At 45.3% G+C, this 11,876-nt stretch overlaps 1 pseudogene across 1 annotated transcript in view; it reads left to right on the forward strand.

Annotated features, from left to right (window-relative positions):
* LOC144141545 (uncharacterized) overlaps positions 1–10,255 on the forward strand; it is a 60,113-nt pseudogene extending 49,858 nt beyond the window's left edge. Inside the window, exons 9-10 of the transcript XR_013316638.1 lie at positions 7,328–7,437; positions 9,742–10,255. The product of XR_013316638.1 is annotated as an uncharacterized LOC144141545 (transcript). The remainder of the gene's footprint in view (positions 1–7,327; positions 7,438–9,741) is intronic.
* The last annotated feature ends 1,621 nt before the right edge of the window (positions 10,256–11,876 follow it).

The following is an 11,876-nucleotide window of genomic DNA, read 5'->3' on the forward strand; positions in this document are numbered from 1 at the left end:
ACAATCGCAGATAGCCTTGATTTAAGTATAAAATACACCAGGAATAGTTTCTACCAAGAATAACCTTTGTTTCAGTGAGTAATTTTTTTTTCTCCTGAGCCAGTTTTCAATGAGGACGACTTCTTTTTCCTGTGAAAATCATTCATTCTTGGGAATGAGACATATATAAACGACTTCATAATCAGATGGTTATACTGTCGGCCGCTCATATTAGTAATCATGGGTATAAACAGGTGCAATATAATGAACTATTTTTCCTAACCGCAGAGAGTCGGGTAGCGGCCACACAATGCTTGTGGGCGGAGCTCCTGCTGCACTCTTACCCTGTCATCAACTATAGTTGTTTTCGTGCCACTGTGCAAAGCAGTTCCTCGAACCTGTGAAGCACAAATTGGCCGCACATGGATTGCAAAAACCAAGGTTTTCTGCGATGTGTGCATCCAAATCACTAAAAATGCGGCGTTTCCGTGGTGCCATGGCGCATGGTGTTGATGCCATCTGCGTATAATCCAACTGCCTCTGACATGACACCGCCGGTGCTTTGAAAAATCGCGGTGTGCAGAAAAACAATCCAAAAAAGGATTACGAGTGAAAAAACAGCGCTAAAAAAACAGGACAAGAAAGGACACAGGACCACAGCGCTGACTAACAACCAAATGTGTTTTATTTCTTCAGTCAGCATATATACTTCACCACTATCACAAAGCAATGACAAACAAATTGATTGGAATACTCGGCCTGCGCAGAGGCTAAGAGGCGATCAATCAGACATGAATTTTATCTCTTTTGGAAGGAGGGAAATCGAGGGGAGGCTAACATCACACCAGGGTTCCCGCGAGGGGAGGTGGGCGTAATTTTTTATCCACGGATTTCGGACAAAACCAAGAAATATCATCGACGTATGTTAAGGACCTCTACAAGCTGCAGCGGGGAAGCAGTGTGAAGCCTGTCCGGTTCCTCACCAGAAGACACTTTTACCCATCGTACCTCGAAAAGATGGGAGTCAAGACTGCACTACAAGTGTTTTCATGAAAGACCAGGCAGGACACACCTGTGACGCAAAGTTTTCAGGAGTCGGCCCAACAGTCGAGTTCATGAGCAACATGCACAAGTGGTTTGTGCTTATGGATGTGCCAACAGCACATCCACCAAAACAACTCGTACACCAAGGAATTTTCTGACCCTGACGATCCCCGACTTTGCTTTCTTGAACTTGTGTTCATCGAATACATTGAAAACCTCAGAGACAAGCTCAGAAGACAACTTTCTCACAAAGGAGACCTACCATGCTCTTGTGTTCACCACTGTCTCTAACGTGCAGTGCATCAGGCTTCTGTTGAGTGAGCTTCGGTTTTATTTTTGTTTGACTAGGAAACTTTCTAGCAACCCAATCGAATCATTCTTCGGAATACTGCGGCGCTGCGGCGGCTGTAACGATATGTTGGACGTGCGGAGCACCCTTTGCGGCATAGAAAAAATGCTGAAGACCAGTATCGTGGCTTCTTCAAAGCGCAGCAATGTCAGAAGCTCGACGTCTTTCTGCTCATCCCGGGCCATTGTCGGAAGCAACGTGCACAGCACTGAGATAACCCCGTCTCCCACCGTTAAGCTGGCACAGCAAGCGCTCCGAGACGTCTGCACGTCGGCGACACCATTCCTGCCAACAGCAGAGATGGCCGCGTTTTCATTCGTCGGAGGATACATAGTTCATGCTGTCGCAGAGAATATCGCATGTGACAAGTGTGTTGCTTTGGTCCAGAAACTGAGGGGAAGCTGCGCCACGGACGGGCTGATATCCCACCAGGACAGAGGTGGGCTGTCATATCTGACGCAGCAGCTAGTGCGACTGCTGAATGGATTAAAGAAGTTTGTTGATGCCATGCTTTCTGATCGTCGGTCGCTTACGAAGCTCCTCGAAGCATGTTTGAAGCACAGCGTTGAACTCATCACGTCAATGCCGACGAAGGTCATCGACGAAGGTCAAATTCCGACGAAGGTCGTCGGCGGGAGTTGGTGGAACTTATATGTAGAAAGTTCATCAAGCCGCTGCTGACCAACCATGCATTTGATATGACCGACAAGAATGCAGTGAGAAGGATATGGTGCACAAAGCCTCTCTCACAAAAAGTTCTCAAACTTTGAAAATCAGCCTTCCACCCATACGCGTGCGCGCAGGTGCGGCGCATGCATACACGCGTGTATGTACTCGCTCGCAGTGTAACATAACAACTCTGTTTTCACATCTGTTTTGTTTGTGTTCATTTATAATTATCTTAAGCTGTTTTATGCCGTTTAATTTGTTTGAATTTGTAATAAACGTATGTGCGTTGTCCGATATATACGTCTCAATCGTATCGTTGCCCAATGAAACCGACAGCTTCACTGCTGCTGTATCATGAGTTGAAACACAACCATTCAGAACATATGAGAGCAGCAAACTGTGCAGGAATCGGATTACATGTAGCGAGTTACACCTGTCTATTCAAAGTAGCCAATATATCCGCCAAAGAGCGCCGAAACCGATACAGTTAAAGCGGGCCCATAAACTCTACGAGCGAAACAGAATCTGTTCATTTAATTATTGAAGTATAAAGCACTCTGGAAAAGAGCACAGTTATCTAAGATAAGAACAAAAACGCAGGGATACAAGTTTTATTTTATAATATACTTCAGACGGAAGAAAAATCGCGCACGAAAACCCGGCATGAGCTGACGCCAGCAACCGCTACCGATGATGCTGATGATGATGAAAGGCCTCCCCTTTGAATCTTGGTGACGGCGTGCGCCATCTAGCCTATCTTAGTAGTTTGAATTTAAATTTAGTCCCTCAACTCGGATTTCTTTTTAATTCTGTCCTGCCGCTACCCCTGGCTGGGATGATACTTTATCGACTTCCCTGCTTTTTTTTCCACCAATACTCTAGCCGCTGCTTAGTAATACCTACTGCTGACCAGTTAATGCTTCCATCAACTGCGAAGCCTAGTGCCTCAGGAAGTAGGACTTTCCCCCCAATTCTATCCGGCTGAATCTTTTGGCATCCTATTACTATGTGGTCGATTGTTTCTTTATCCCTGCCACATCCCACACATGTATCACATGTATGTGACGAATATTTGCTCATGTAAGTTCGAGTTCTCAAGCGGCCAGCCAGCGCCTCAAAGAGCAACACACTACCTTTATTGTTGTCGTAAAAGTTCTCTTTCCGGATCTCTTGTTTGCTTGCTTTGTAGATTCCCAGTGATCCCTTCTTTTCCATCCTCTCTTTCCACATAAGCGTCTCTGTTTGCTTCACTTGCTTTTTAACTGCCCCCCCTTGTTTATTTATCGCGGTCAAGTTATATTTAGTCGCCAGCTTTCGCGTCCTCTTCCGCCATTGGGTGTCCACACTTTTAAGGTACAGGTACCTGTGCACTCTGGCTGCCCAGTTCTTCTCATCTACATGTCTAAGCCGCTCCTCAAAACGTATCTTACTTTGCGCTTCCCTCGCCTCAAATGAAGCCCAACCCATATCGCCTTGTACCGCCTCATTTGTAGTCTTACTGTGAGCTCCCAGTGCTAATCTGCCGACTGCCTTTTGGTTAACCTCCAGTCCCGACAGGATATCGGACTTTAAGCATAATACGGCATTAGAGAACGTGATCACCGGCACCATTACCCCTTTCCAGATACCTCGCACTACCTCGTACTTATTGTATCCCCAAAGTGCTCTTTGTTTCATTACTGCTGCATTTCGTCTCCCTTTCAGTTTGAGGTGTTCTTCATGGGCACTCGGTAGCCTTTTCCTTCATTAAGCCAGATCCCCAAGTATTTGTACTTATTTACTAATGGTATGGCTTCTTGTTGAATCCTTATTGGTGCTGTATGAGCTTACTCGTTAAACATCATGACTCCAGATTTCTGTGGGTTAAAATGTAGGCCTAGGTGCGTTGGCTCATCACCACAAATGTCGGCCAGTTTTTGAAGGTCTTTTGCGTTATCTGCCAGCAACACTATATCGTCCGCGTACATCAATCCCGGAATCCGTCGCTCCGCCAACTCTCCATTGCTTCGGTACAACAAGTCAAAGCCTAATCCACTCTCCTCCAAACGTCTTTCAATTCCTCTAATGGAAAGTGTGAACAGCAATGGCGAAAGGGGGCACCCCTGTTTTAAACCTCTTCAAATGTACACGGGCTCTGTGCCTGTACGCCCTTCCCATGTAATATGCGCCTTGTTATCCTCATATATTGCCCTTAGCAGCCCTACAAATTCTGACCCTATCTACGTTGTCATAGGCTCCCTTTATGTCCAGAAACAGTAGCCATGTTGGTCTGCCCTGTGCTGCCGAATTTTCGATGGTCTGGGTTTATAGAAAATATTGTCTTCTAAGTGCCGACCCAGTCGAAATCCATTTTGCAGTTCCCCTAAAATACCGTTGCTTTCCACCCACTTCAACAACTCGGCTTTGATGGCTTGTATAGCTAATCTATAGAGCACTGACGTGACTGTAATCGGCCTGTATGAGCTCGCCTTGTCCTTCTCTCCCTTGCCTTTATAGATCAAACTCGTTCTGCTTTCGCACCATTGTGTGGGAATCCTCTCGGATTTTATAGCACGCTCGATGGCTGTATACAAGTGCTCCTTTCCCGCTGGTGAGTGTGGGTGAGTGAGGGTGGGTGGGTAGGTGGGTGAGCGGTGGGTGAGTGAAATAGGCCGGCGATCTGGCAGCAATGGGAAGCGGCGCGACGCTGCAGGCATTAAAAAAGTAAAGGAGGCGATGGCCGGACGAAGCACTTGCTTGTGGTTTGTGGTTCAGGCAGAGTGCTCTTCGCCGATTTCTATCCTGGTTTTGGTTATGGGAGTGGCTGGGTTTACATTTAGTCGTTTGATCTGTTGCGGGAAGTTGCACGACACGAAAGACAGGAGTTCATCAAAAACTACGTGGTGCCCTCAAATTTGCCGTGTTTCGGCCTTAAGTGTGAGGTGTGGGAGGCGCTGTGTGTGCTTGAAGTGAAATTTCGGACTCATTGTGGTGTTCTAAAGCGTGAAGTTCTTGCTGCCTTTGACAGCGAGCTTGTGAGCAGCAGGAATGGGGCGATCGACACTGCAGAATTGGCGGAGCAGGCTACATTGCCGCCAAATGTTCAAGCACCGATTGCGGGGCGTGCTAATGTTGCCTGCTAGTAATAATGGTTCATCTATCAGGAGTGAAATTTAATGACAAAAGAGAGGTGGCTAAACACACCAATTTTACTTAAATTACAATCGTATATATAGTGATTGTGCACCTTAGGGCTTGAAATGGGAGGGCTGGTGGGATGCGACGACTTTCACCTTGCTTTGCGCAACTTTTGCCGTGGCTTTACACTTGTGTGCAAAGCCTAGTCTGGTATTATAAAAATAATAATTTCGGCAGTTACATGATAATAAGAATGCCTTACGATTGCTTAGTTTTTCAATTTGATATTTTCAACGGCGCTCCACACTATCTATGCATAGAGCCTAAGAAATTTGTAAACAGGTAGTGCAGTTTGTACCTTGTGATACCCTGATAGAAGAAAACTTTATTGAAAGGCTGCTTCAGTGTTATGTGCATTCAAAACTGATAAAAAGAATTGCGCTTTTCCCCCCTCAGTTGCCAAAAATGTGATTTTTTAGGCTCCTAAGGTGACAATAAATGTTGCTCTTCTGCTCCAAATCAAGGTTCTTCTGCTCCAAAATCGAGATTTTGCTGCTCCAAAAACTGTTCCCAAATCTGATTCAGCTGTCTCACCCCTGTTTAAACCAAAATAATTACCATAAGTTACTAAAATCTTTCAATTTTAGGGCACATGCTTTAATAAAAAAGTAAAAGAAGTGTGTGGTGTGTGCTGTGTGTCCGTTGCCTGTGCTGTGTAGTCACCATATAAAGCCGAGTGCGTGCTCATGAAATGTTTTTGTTCCGTGATGCTGAAGGAGAAGGATTTGTCTTTAGCCTTGTCACTGCCGAGTTTACTTTGTACTACTCACTCCCTGCCTGGATTTTTTTTTTTTTCCATGTGTGTACGGCAGAATTATGAGGCTCGTAATGTACTACAATACTCTGCAGGACATGTAAACACTTTAGTCAGGATATCCAAACAAATTTTTGTACAGGATTACAAAAATTTAACGCTTAAATATTTAAAAAAATAATTACTCTCTATTAAGGATATCCAGATGTTTGGAAAACCATTTTTATTTAGATATTTTTCAAAGAATGCACCGCTGAAAGTGTCACCTCACCGCTAACACGTAGATTATGAGCCCTCCTTCGCTGCTTTATAGTCACATCTGTCTCGCCACGGCTAACGTGGCCAGGCTGCTGAGATAAGCCGCAGTGATGCAGATGAAGAAACATGGGCTCCATCTGTTGTCTAAAATTTACTCGACCCAATCTATGCATTTAAGTGGCTTTAAATAGATGTGGTGAAACGTCCACAATGTTTTTTTTTACACGAGTTCCCTCGGAGTGGCAGGGAGTTCGGTAAAGAGGCAACACGAGTATACTCGGGCATGGCAGGGAGGTTGCCCGAGTTATCTCGGGAGTGGCACTGAAAGGGTTAATAGGTATGCGAAAAGGAGCACGACCTACATGACCCCATTCCCCATTGACGACTTTGTCAGTTGCAAAACCCGTTATCCCACTGCTCGTTAGTGACTTGATTGAATGGATCCTGCTCCTCATTAACAGCTTGTTCAGGAACAAAATCTAGATGATCCCACACATAGTTACGTCACCCTACGCACCACAAAACTGACCCACTGCATTGAAGACATCTTGGAGTTGCTTCACAATACATATTTACGCATATCAAAGCTAACAACACTACAATGAACTGGTCTTGTCCAAAGTACTGAAATCCCGTACAGCCTCCCTTGACAGGGGCAGTGGCTGTTGGCCACATGGCTTACAAACCATGTGTTTTTGTGGCATTCTTAAACTTAATATATTGCAGAATTATTTCCGAAGTTCAGTGTTAATGTTTTCTTTCTCTAATGAGCAAGATGCTGCCAACAATGTGAGTATATTCAAAGGCCTTACTTAAACTGCAACCTTTTACATTGGTTCACCTGCTTAAGCGCTGCGGCACGGTATGCATGGAGAATCACCTCAGATGTGCTCTCCCTAATGTTGCAGTGTTTGCACAGCATTCTTTGAACTACTCTCGGTCTTTTGTGTTTCTGATTTGTTTTTGGTGTTTGAGTTACTCTGTTTACGGTAGTGCACATGTATTCTCAACAGTGAGGCTGAGGCATTGTCAGGGCAGTGAAATTTGTGCACTGCCAGCTGTCATGACCGCAGGATCTGCAATCCTTTCTCATGCAGCTTCACCCTGGTGACGTTTGAGAACAAAGAAGCGCTGGTGAAGGCCCTTCAGAACAAGGCCTGCCACAGCTTGGATGGACATCATCTGAAGTTCTCCTACCACCTAAAACGTGAGCATTGTTCCTTGGAACCTTTTGGTTAATTGTCTTTCGGAGGTACCACTACACTGCTGTCTCCATACCAAAACTATGTCTTTTTGGCTTGTTGGAGATCTGTGAGTGAGTGAGTGAGTGAGTGAGTGAGTGAGTGAGTGAGTGAGTGAGAGTGAGAGTGTGAGTGTGAGTGTGAGTGAGTGAGTGAGTGAGTGAGTGAGTGAGTGAGTGAGTGAGTGAGTGAGAGAGAGAGAGAGAGAGAGAGAGAGAGAGAGAGAGAGAGAGAGAGAGAGAGAGAGAGAGAGGAGAGAGAGAGAGAGAGAGAGAGAGATATTATTGTACAAGCCATCCACATCCGCTGCTCAAAAAATGGGAAGGGGATAGGGGGTAGGTTTGGCGTTTTTGGCGCACCCATACCTTGCGGTACAGGGTGCTGGGCGTGGGACAGAAATTGCAGAGGGATACTGAGTGGAGTAGATAGAATGAAGGAGCATGCTGTGGGGATAGGAATTTGTCTGCTGTCGCCGAAGTGTGGTGGCCTCTTGTCTGGTTAGCTGTGGATGAGGTGGCGGAAATTTTCTTCCGCCAAGCCTATAATGTGCCAGGACGTCTGAATAGCTGAGTTTTGATGGCAGCGGAGAACGTTCCTTCTTGGGTAATGGTCCAGTGTATGTTTAGAAGAAAAGAAGGTGTTATGTAGAGTGAACTAGAATACTTGGGTAGTGGAAAAAGCGGCCGCTGCCGAGTGAAGCACTTCGTGCCCCGCCCGAGCGCTTTTTCGCCTCGGGTAACGGCGGGTAGGCGTGCGTTGGGGCAGTCTCCGAGGGGCTACAGTTCTTTTTTCGTGTAAAAACCGTTGATAATGCTATTAATGTACCAGGGTTCTTACGGGAAAGGTGGCTACGTCGTGTATTTACTGTTTGCTCATTTCTTCATCCCATTTGGCCAACCGAGCAGACCGCGCCGTGCTTTAGCGATCGAGCTCGCTATCATGCCGATATTTTTTTCTTCGTTGTTTGATGATTTTGCTATCGTATTGTGTCAACTGAGGAAAGAGTGGCGTGCTTTAGGCTGGCCAGCATACGTCACTTGTGAATTTTTTTCTTTATTTTCTTGCTGATTTTTCTACCAAGATCTGCGTACCGAGCAAACTGCGTCGTGCGTACGCAAACGTTTCTCGTTTTCTTTTTTCAAATTTGACCCATGCAGCACACATGACAGATGTCTTAACACTTCATTTAAGTCAACGAAAAGAGCGCAAATACAGGATTCGCAACCGCGATTCTCGGAAAAGCACCAAGTCACACGGCATAGTTTGTGATCATTTTATTTATTAAATAAACATAATTTTATTGCGCGTGCGTGTGCGCGCGCGTGTGTGCGCCCGTGCGTGCGTGTATGTGTGTTCGCGCGTGCGTGCGTGCGTGTGTGTGTGCGCGCGCGTGTGTGTGTGTGTGTGTGTGTGTGTGTGTGTGTGTGTGTGTGTGTGTGAGAGAGAGAGAGAGAGAGAGAGAGAGAGAGAGAGAGAGAGAGAGAGAGAGAGAGAGAGAGAGAGAGAGAGAGAGAGAGAGAGAGAGAGAGAGAGAGAGAGAGAGAGAGAGAGAGAGAGAGAGAGAGAGAGAGTGTGTCTGCCTGCCTGCCTGTTTACAGTTTACATTGCTTTCCCTGAATTTTGAGGTGGGAACAAACGGGCAGAAGGTGTTTAGAATTGCAACATGCCTAAATTTGCTTTAGTACATAATGGGCAATATGTGAGCAGGCTCTGTTTCATTGTTTGCTGCTTCATGTTGATTGCATTGGCTTGAAATTGTATGCTAGGGAGCAAACCATGCCAGTGATATTTTAAGAGAGAAACAGCTCAAATATAGGATCAAGAATGACAAGCACACAATCAGTACTAACGTCCCACAAAGGCATGCTAAAAAGTGTGCAAGATCAACTTGGCATGCACGACCAGCTTTACAACTTCAGGAGCAGTATCTTCTGGACAGTAGGAAGGCAGGTGGAAGAAGTTCTAAAGGCACCCAGTCCACAGGTCTTTTATGTGTCGATTAGCTTTCACGTGAAACCCTTGAAACGACCACTTACAGCTGCCCACCTTCCACTGAGGCTAACCATCAGGTCTGTTTTTCACATTGCAAGCACATTGTCCAGCCCTGTCATCAATAATGCCCAGTCCATCTGTTCAACTGGTGTCCGTTAAATAGAGGGTTATGTGATAGATAACAGTTTCGGTGCACGCATCTGTTTCTGAACATTTCATTATTTGGGTGCAGCTGGGTTGGCCTGAGTCGTTCTGCTTTTTTTCTCTCTTTCTCTTAGCTGCTGGGCTTGGAAAGAAGAAAAGGATCAGGAAGAACAAGAGCAAACAAAATCAGCAACGGGAGTTTTCGAAGCAAGGGACGAGCTTTGAAAAGATGCCCGGAGGAAAATCCTCGAAGAAAGATGGAGAAAAAAAGGCGTTTGGTGGAAAACAGGGGACAAGCAGTCTCAGAAGCAGGCTTACAAAGCGGTTTCAGCACCGACATCAAAGGCCAAGTTTGATGCCAAGCGTAAGCAGGTCAAGGAGCTTGCTGCTGCTGCAAAGCAGAAAAAAGCGGCACAGTGAGAGAGGCACAGTTTCCAAACTGAACACATCTTGTAAAATGGCTCCCCGCACTACTTAGGTGCTTCATTTTCACATCCCGACAGCCCCAGTAACGGCTGGGCATGATATAATTTGGCCATCCAATGTCCTGAACGAAAGGATTCACAAAAAATGTGGTTGTATGTGAGGTGAACACAGGGAAGAAGTCAATTTTGTTCAGGAAATAAACTGTACTTTTGTGTTTTTTTATGGTTGCCAGTTTGTCAAAGTTTGATTACAGGTTGTTTTGTTTCTGTGTCCACAGTAATACCAAGTTATAGGCCTAAGTGGTCTGGATGTACAGTCAAATTCTGATAATTTGTCAGTTGAGACATGGTCCAGGCACAATATTTATCATGCATTCATGTGTCGTTTTATGCAGACTTGCTACTCGGAAATCTGGAACAACAGACCGCTGTAAAAGGATAAAAATTGTGTGCAAAGGTGATTGTGTGTGTGCGTGCGTGCTTGAGTAAGGGAGTAATATGGAATATGAAGCAGAGGTAGTCGGCACGGTGTCGGAATGAAACGTTTTTCGTTCCAGTTTCTATTTATTTCTATAGACAAAAGTTCCGTTCCGGTTGAGCTCTTATCGAAAAAAATATTGGCTGGTAACGGTACGTAACTGTTTGTGGTAGCGCGCAATAAAAATTCAGAATTGAGTTTTCGCTGGGCTCTCGTACAAGCGCAACAGTACTTGCAGCTGCTTTCATAAAGTGTGCTGCTGTATTCAGCTCTTTTCTCTGCAAACTGTGTATGCTGTCGATTGATTGATTGATTGATTGATTGATTGATTGATTGATTGATTGATTGATTGTAGGCTTTAACGCACTGAAGCTACACCTGGACTATGAGATTCGCTGTAGTGGAGGGCTCCGAATTAATTTCCACTATGTGGGGATCTTTAATGTGCACTGAAATGTCGACACATGGGCATTTTCGCTTTTCGCCTCCATCATAAATGCCTGGCCCAGAATCAAACCCACATTTTTTGGTCCAGCAGCACAAAGCCGCCTTAGCCACTGAGCCACTGCAGCAGGTCTGCTATAGTCCGAATAAAAGAGCAGTCTGAAAAATCCGTTAGTCTTTACGCATTACTCCTATGGGACAACTGGCAGTTCTTCGGGAAAGTCAGAAAAAATGATTGGCTACTGTATAGCACCCCCTCACAACAATGCCATAGAAGAATAAACACAGCCCCGACGTCTGCTTTGCAGCCAACTGCGGGCGGCAATCACGTGTAGAGCTGAACACTGGCCATTGAAATAGACCTGTAGTGTTCCGGAGAGTTCTATAACACGGTAATGGACAAATAGAGTAGGGATGCAGGCAGCAAGCCTGCCATAGGAAAGATGGCGCCAACGAAATGAAAGGCGATTTTATATGCCTGCGAACCGGCGGCATTCTCCCACTTCATTGCATGGAAGATGGAATGACTGCTGATGTACCGGAACTTTCCACTCGAACTGAAAACCGAAGTGATTTTCAGTTTAGCTTCTGAACGAAGTAATTAATGACGTTTCAGTTACGTTCTCGTTCCAATCATTTTTTTTCCCTTCGTTTTTTGTTTTGACACCCTGGTAGCCAGATGTTCGAAGGTTTAGCAGGATGACCTGTTTTCATTACAGCACTCCGGGGTAGGCTGGTCCTCCAGCTGTTAACTCTTAGAACAAATCTCTCTCTCTTGTGTGACGTCTCTTTCTATCCAGAATAATGAATTGCATTGACCGAGTTGTATATGTGCGCACAAAAATAGTGGCACCAAACCGAAGTGGGGAAAATGAAGAGCAGTAAAAACACATCAATCCTTAACCTCGTGAAAATTATTAAG

This window comes from Haemaphysalis longicornis, unplaced genomic scaffold (assembly GCF_048455015.1).
Source record: "Haemaphysalis longicornis isolate Haplotype H1 unplaced genomic scaffold, Haemaphysalis longicornis Haplotype H1 scaffold_1, whole genome shotgun sequence".
Classification (NCBI taxonomy): Eukaryota; Metazoa; Arthropoda; class Arachnida; order Ixodida; family Ixodidae; genus Haemaphysalis; species Haemaphysalis longicornis.